This window comes from Berghia stephanieae, chromosome 2 (assembly GCF_034508935.2).
Source record: "Berghia stephanieae isolate SIO BIC M18660-M18661 chromosome 2, UCSD_Bste_1.3, whole genome shotgun sequence".
NCBI lineage: Eukaryota > Metazoa > Mollusca > Gastropoda > Nudibranchia > Aeolidiidae > Berghia > Berghia stephanieae.
This window is the reverse complement of record NC_088361.1, coordinates 94013804-94022373: the sequence shown is the minus strand read 5'-3', so window position 1 is coordinate 94022373 and position 8570 is coordinate 94013804. Positions and strand designations below refer to the sequence as shown.

Here is an 8570-nt window from a genome sequence, read left to right as displayed (position 1 = left end):
ATATTTCCCGAAATTTTAGGAACCCTGTTACTCTTTGGTGGTATCAAATCAATTCTTTTATTTGCCCAGATCTGCCGTACTCTGCATGAAACAGCCTAAAAAAAAACAAAAAAAAAACAAGATTTTGACCAGAAAACTCGTCCTTCAAATATCGGTCATTTTAATCGATTGATATTTAAAGTCAGTTTTCTGGCCAATGTACTAACTTTTGTCTTTGTGAGCACAACAGCACAGATCCTCCCACCACCCCCCTCCCCCCCCCCCTCCCGCCCACATATGTCAATATTGGAGACTTACTAATTTGACTTATGGAGCCGTCAGCTGGATAGTCGGACTGTCTGTCTTGGGCAGATAAACGACATCCTCTATATCATTGACGTTATACTTTTGTCTGATCCATTTTTTTTACAAATTTCCCCAGTCTCTTTGATGGTAAGGAGCAGGTGCTGCTGGTAGGGTTTTGTACGAGGGTGCTGCAATCAAGAACAAATTATACAAAATGAAGAGACTTGACTACTTCTCGTTCTCTATTTCTTATAACTTCCACACAAATAACAGGATTTCCATGGTGTAAAAACCCCGTCTTACGTTGATCTTGCGTCACACGCAAAGGGACCTGGATCGATCCCAGGTGTAGTCGAGCTTTTTTTTCTGATCCGCCCAGCAGTGATTGGGTAGCTGGTTCTTTTAGATTTCTCAGAAAGTACATGCGCTAGAATATCTAAAGGGGAGCAAGCGAATGCTACTGTCCATTTTACGCTATAAAAACGGATAAACTAAGGCCCTTGTGGCTCTGCACTACTAATATTAGGCTGTAAATGTAGGCATGAAGATATGGTCCGTCTTCAAAGAAGGAATTGATTTGTAGTATGTCTGATAAAAACATGGATATGTGATTCCATTGATTTAAAAAAAAAACAGTTAAATACCTCCTGCTCAGAAAAAATGCACCCAGCATACTCCATATAAATCAAAATAGGCCCAATTTATCAACAAAGACAAAGTACGTAGGTCCACTCCCTCTTTGATTTGTTTTTATTGTTTAACATCGTATCTAATCAATGATGGAATACTTAAAAATCAGAATTGTTGAAAAACAAATGATATGACAAATTATAGCCAAGTTTGTTGACCAACTATTTTTTAAAAATAAAGATATACATTTGACAACGATTAGAAATACGAGAAAATATTCTTATCCGCAAGATGTTTCCATTAAGATTTTTTTTTTTTATGTTCAAAAAATTAATGCGACTCAAGATCATATGTTATGACAACTTTACAGATAAAGAAATCTTGATTAGCAGAAATGAAATGGATGCTGCATTCTCATTTTTTGTTTGTTTTATTTGTTTTGTTTTTGTTTTCCTTATAGAATTGATATCTGAAATTGTCAACACCCGATTTCTCGCATAACAGTCAGGAGTTGCTTCAGACGACCTCTTTTTCATAAAGACCTTCCGTATATGTTTGACGTCAGCCACATCGCGATATTCTTTTGTTTTAAGGGTTTTACGGCGCTTGCAACACATTAAGGTCATATCAGCTCCATTAAAATGGGAAAACAACGGAATAGTAAAACGTTCTAGAATTACAATTAAGGCACCCAAGAAAATGTTTAGACTTGACAAAGGGGGAATTGGTTCAAATAGAAAACTGGTGTAGATTCCAAGAGTACACTATCAAAGTACTTAGTTTGAGATCATCTAAAAGTCATCCAGACAAGCACAAGGTCCTCACTAAGAGGAATACACTTAAATGTTTACAAATCATATATAATATTTAAACAAAACAACAGCGCATAACATGATTTACAAGACAAAAATATCTACCAAAACCCTAACTATACATTAACTTAGTAACTGGCTCTAAACTATCGGAACAATGACGGAAGCCCTTATGAAATATTTCTCCGAGCATAAAAGCGTATCCAGAGGGGAAAAAAAACAAATCTGATCATGTTTTGACTTTTACACATTCTGATCACAAGATATGAAAAGTTCTAGCCAGCATGAAGAACAAAAAGTACCGATTTTCTTTGTTTAAAACCACGATGGCTGCCGTTGCTGGGCGACGTGACATCAGACTATTGAATCCAATTTCCAAGAGTTACAAACAAAAAAAACGAGTGAAGGTAGACAGTGGCTGCTTCTAGAAAAAACGAAATTGACGTCACTCAGCCCTTTGTTTTTAGACAAGACATTTTGGTGATTAGTTCTCACCAAATTATATCAATCAGATCTAAACGTTCAAAGATTGCATATTTGTGTGTCGGTACCTTATATCTTGCCAACGGATGTATTTTACTTTTACCCAAACGCATATCAACAATAATATGCATAGTAACCCGATTGAAGACGCGTCATAAATTCATGACCCATGACATGAGAACTCACAACAAATCTCGATCGATATGACAAATAGAAACATACAACAGTAACATTCCCTACACAGGAAACAAGATCAAAGGAAAGAAATCTATACATTTATAATCTTCAGTTATTTTAAAACGTAGCATACCGCTGTTTGGCTATGTAGAAGCATGTTGTATGGGTCGGTACCTTGAAACAGGCGCCTCAGTCGCTTAAATAGCGAAATTGAATAGTCTCACACTTCATTAACTGAAGCACCTGTTTGAGGTAAAAACAATCTTAACAGAAAAATCAAAATCTACAATGACAGCCAAAGGCTTTCTGCGACGATTCAAAGTAATGAGGCTGATTTTTAATGTATGCTTATTTTTTATCATGAGGACCTATATATCCGTATTGATCAAAACGACAAAAAATTGGAGACGCGCAATAGTTTAAAAAAGGAACAGAACTAAATCCTAGCAGGAGTCATTAATCTGTTATATTTAATTCGAGACCAGCGTGAAGTCGCCAGGGAAAGCACAGATCTCAGTACAAACTAGTCTTTCAGAGTCTTGAGCTATGTCGAGTCTTTAAAAAATGTTAAAGGGAAATTAACAACCGCTTGCTACTATTTGGATAGACCAGTAGTCTTATCACAAATTACTTTCCGCCAGATCTATCGGAACTAGCTATCAAACCACTGGATTGTAACAGGATTCCGATGAAAAAAAAAAACACTTATGACTGCACCCAAGACGGAAACCAATCGTTTACAGTTAAGTGAAAGCTCTTACGTCTAACCTAAACACATATATGGATAATGAATTTAGTTTGATTATTTCAACCGTCTCTTTAGAAAATCCATGGGATCGTCCTCCCATTACCAAAAGACAACAGACAAGCTCATGAGAAACAAATGCGTCATGTATAAAGGCTAAATGGGAGAAATGCCATACGTGTCCACCACATACAAACCGAGTTGCAAGCTTTGGATTTCAGTTTTATTCATACAAAGAAAACTGAACAAATGTTGCGTCTACAATTAGGGTCTTTATTTTAAAATTTCATTAGGGTTGCTTGTCATGCCCAGGGACTAGGGCATTAATTACTGATAACTAATCAAGAAACAGCTCGATTGGAAATTTTAAAACACTGAAAAATGTCGTTTTGGTGGTTTAATAGATGTCAATTTGATTCTCTCTATAATATATATAGTTAGTAATTAATTCTTACCTGCTGGGGACTGTTTCTCTCTTAATTTCTCCAATCTCCCTCTTAGTATATAATGTAGATTGGAGATCTGTCACGTTGATCAAAGAAAGTCCAAGTGATTTTGTCATATCACAAAGCAGGTCGGGAGTGATCTATATTCACGTGATTTGTTGCTGTCCAACGATTGGACATTTCTGAACAAATGTAACCACGCTGCTTTGTTTATGAAAGTTGTAAACATACCCATGTGTCAAGCTGAACACAATGACCAATCGTAATGTTAGATAGTTCAAAATATGTTAACACTTTTCACTATGTAGGTCACTTTGAGCACATTTTGCAATGTGACCAATGACCTCGAGCACATGGAAAGTTAATATAGATCATGCCCAATCTCTTTCTAAATGTGTTATGTAGATTGTAGACCTTTAACGTTGGTTTAAAAAAACGTGATGTATGGGAGACAGTCAAACTGATCTCTTGAAATAAATACCACGAAACGCGTGGCGCTGAGCAAGAAGTCATCTGAAATTATTTTTTTTTTAAAAGCTGTTAAAGTGCAAGAATCGTGCTTATTCTTGAAATGTACGGGTACATCGACACCGTAGTTTTGCCCGCCAGATCAATAATACCAACACACAAAACTGTGTCTAACCATTAACATTTATAGTCTGCTTGAGATAATTTAATGAGAACTTATCACTCAATTGGCGGTCAAAAAAAAAAAAATAAGGGCTGAATGAATTCAACTGTGTGTTCAGCCGTTGTATTTGTTCATGGTTATGACTGAATAGACACCCTCCCCCGCCCCTCCCCCCCCCCCCCACACACACACACGCAATGAGTAGTACTCATCAATATTTTTATGATATGGACAGAGACAAAAATGATAATATGGAAACTTGAAAAAATTATTCCGTTTTTCAAAACCCCGTGCGCACGCGACATGGACATCTTCACGGCCTTCAAATGGATTTTAATGATAATTGGCTCGAACACTAGAATTGTTAAAGACGTTAAGCCGATTTTTTTTGTTCATCCATAACAATCGCCAGTCTTGGCCAGGGATTTATTTTTCACGAGATGCACGTACACTACTTACTAATACTAACATTGCCATCCTGCGTTCAAAATTCGACACTGTGTACACACTTGACAGAAACAATTGTTACAATTTAATGATTGACAGCCAGAGGCGTAGCTTCCTGTTGTGATTTTTACATTCATAAAAACGAAACGCGGCTATGTGGTCTTGCGGTATGACACTCGCTTTCTGATCGGAAGGTCCTGGGTTCGAGCCTCGCCCAGCGCATAGTTGAGTCCTTGGAGAAGGCTCTTTACTCACATTCTCTCACCGTACTCAGGTGTAAAATGAGAACCTGGCCGTTAACAGCGTTATCTCTGTCCGAAAAAATTATAACATCGCCTAACAGGCGTCATGTCCCGTCCTAAATGTTAAATGTTGCTGTTGGCCAGGGACCCCTTGTAAAGCGCTTTGAGCACATTTAGTGAATATTGCGCTATAGATAGTATGCAGATGACGTCACTCAGGCCTTTGTCATTGCCATCCGGAAGTAAACGGACCAACACACAAACTCTGTGTAACCATGAAATTTTATAGTCTGGTTAATACAGTTTAGTGAGAACAACTCACAAACGCGGATGGCAAAAACAATAACAAAGGCCTGAGTGACGTCATCTGCATACTATCTATATACTCTAAATATATTTTGAGTCCTAATCACACTCTCTTATGTCATAATAACGTGAGTGCATGTACACACACACACACACACACACACACACACGCATGCACATAAACACACCAATGAACGATTTCCCCTTATTCTCTCTCTCTCTCTCTCTCTCTCTCTCTCTCTCTCTCTCTCTCTCTCTCTCTCTCTCTCTCTCTCTCTCTCTCTCTCTCTCTCTCTCTTTCTTTCTCTCCCCCTCCCCTCTCTCTCTCTACCTCTCTTACACTCATTCACTCACTCAATCCCATGACACACACAAAAGCAAACACGGACACACACACATACATACATACATACATACATACATACATACATACATACATACATACATACATACATACATACATACATACATACATACATACATACATACATACATACATACATACATACATACATACATACATACATACATACATACATACATACATACATACATACACGCACGCTCAGAGTTCCTGTCATCCTGCTCTTTCACATTTATTTAAAGAAGTGATATATATATATATATATATATATATATATATATATATATATATATATATATATATATATATATATATATATATATATATATATTTATATATATATATATATATATATATATATATATATAATGCAATAAAGGTACATTAAAGTTGCAAAAATGAGATTTCCACATCAAATTTACATTTTAGATTATTATTTGGATGCCAAACACTATTTAATATTATCAACACATCCACAGAAACGCACACACAAATTCATAAAGCTCCAGCGCACTCTCTCTCTCTCTCTCTCTCTCTCTCTCTCTCTCTCTCTCTCTCTCTCTCTCTATCTATCTATCTATCTATCTATCTATCTAACTCTCTCTCTCACTCTCTCTCTCTCTCTCTCTCTCTCTCTATCTCTCTCTATCTATCTATCTATCTATCTATATCTCTGTCTCTGTCTATCTATCCATCTATCTTTCTATTTATCTATTCCTTTATCTATCTATCTATCTATCTATCTATCTATCTATCTATCTATCTCTCTTTCTTCCTCTATCCATTCCCCTCCTCTATTGTAATACATTGTTTTAGACTTATGCAGACTTATGAAGCATTTACTGATTTAATTTCAGAAGGAACGAAAGTCCTTTTGTATTTGTTGGTTCTGCAATGTGCTAGAGCATACCTTCTACCTGATGGGAGAATGTTTAATTGTTGATGAAGCACATGGTTTTTGTTATTAATGATAGAAACAGCTTTTTTAATTAGATGTTTTTGATGCAAATGTTCAACACCAACCAGAGGGGAATTTATTATTTTACTCGATTCTTTGACAAGTTTATTTATCTTTGACTTTTCTCTTACCCCACATCCACCACGCCACACTGTAATACTGTAATGCCAAATGTAATAACGTTCATAATGTAGGAACTTTGCAGCATAGTCTTTTTGCTGACATCAAAAGATCTTAATTTTCTCGGATATAAATTCTTTTTGTTAGTTTTTTACCCATAGTGCCGATATGATGTTTGAAATTCAAATTGTGACAAAGCGTTATGCCCATGTATTTAAAATCATCTACAATTTCTACATCAACATTTCCTATTATAACAGGTTTAAAATTTACTTATTTTCTGTTGTTGGTAAAAATTTGTTCTTTAGTTTTTGAGGTATTAATTTCAAGAAAATTGTGCTGGCACCAGTCAACAAATTTATTAATTGCTTAAAATATTTGGTTTCAGATTCTTTATCTGTTGAGACCTAGTATAGCAGTGTCGTCAGCATATTTAATTACCTGGCAGTTTTCAAATGAAGCTCTACAATCATTAGTGTATAGTATGCAGAGAATTGGGGAGCATACGCATCCCTGGGGACAGCCCTTTGAGAGATGTTTCATACCTGAGACATGCTCATTCATCTTTACCCACTGTGGTCTTTGTGTTAGAAAACTCCTGAACCAACCAATCAGGTAGTCTGGTATATCTATGGCATGTAGTTTGGTCAACAGTATGGCAGTGTTCATCGCGTTAAAAGCTGATGAGAAGTCTACATATAGAATCCTCGCCAGATTTGAAGACTTCTTGTTGAGATATTTCCCCACTCCGTTAATTACGGTCAGTAACGCATCTTCCACGCTGAGTGAATGCTGGTATGCGAATTGGTGTTTATCCAGTATTTTCGAGTCTTATACTGTCTAAAGAAGCTCGCATTTTGTTATTTTTTTCCAAGCATGTCATCACAATTGATGTCAGGGCAACCGGTCGGTACTCGTTGAACGCCACCGGGCAGCGCTTGTTCGGTACTGGCACGATCACGGACGTTTTCCATAGCACTGGTACAGACTGTTCATCGATGGAACGTTGGAATATTTGTGTGAAAGGCATCGCCAGTTGGTTGTGGGAGTATTTCAATATGAGACCGTGTATGTTGTCCGGACCGGGTGCTTTCCGTTTACAACGTGTAAATAATTTCGCCACAACTGTTTGTTTTTGTTTTTAAGGGTTTTACGGCACTTACAACACATTAAGGTCATATCAGCGCCAGTAAAAAGGAAGAGAATGGGATAGTCAAAAGTTCTAGAATTACAATTAAAGCACAAAAGAAAAGGTAAGACAAAGGGGAATTGGTTCAAATAGAGAACATATATAGATTCCAAGAGCACACTATCAAAGTACTTAGTTGAGATCACTAAAGGTCTCATCCAGACACAAGCACAGGTCCCAACTAAGAGGAATACACTCAAATGTTTACAAATTATATAATATAATATGTAAACTAAACATAATACACTGCACAACAGAGATATTATTTACATGGAAAAAAATATCATCTTCCAAAACTATAATTATACATTCGATTGTTTCCCTCCTAGCCAAGGAACTCCGGCCAGGGCCAGGACAAAACCAAATAATCTCATTCCAAGACAACGACAGGAAACAATTGGAAAACGGGTTGGGGGGATAGAAGACACAGCATGTACCTCCCTGCCCACTATGGGATGTCAGGATCTCCACCCAGTATTGGGGTTTTTAAAAATACAGACGTTATAACTTATTTTTGAAGGATTATATAGTATGTGAAACTCATATTATTGGATTAGTTAAAAACACCAAACGAAATTTAAATATTATTATTAAATGACAACTGCGATAGAAAGAAGTGGTGACAATCACAACAGACAAAAGAAAACAAAAAATTGGACTGGCTGGGTTCGAAACACACACACACACACACACACACACAAACACACCAAAAAAAAAAAAAAAAAAAAAAAAAAG

General features: G+C 36.6%; 1 long non-coding RNA gene across 1 annotated transcript in view; it reads right to left on the bottom strand.

Annotated features, from left to right (window-relative positions):
• LOC144965904 (uncharacterized) overlaps window positions 1-3766 on the bottom strand; it is a 35206-nt gene extending 31440 nt beyond the window's left edge. Inside the window, exons 1-2 of the long non-coding RNA XR_013644121.1 lie at window positions 3588-3766; window positions 298-473 (exon numbers count right to left, since the gene is read on the bottom strand). This is a non-coding gene — a long non-coding RNA (uncharacterized LOC144965904). The remainder of the gene's footprint in view (window positions 1-297; window positions 474-3587) is intronic.
• Window positions 3767-8570: the final 4804 nt, after the last annotated feature.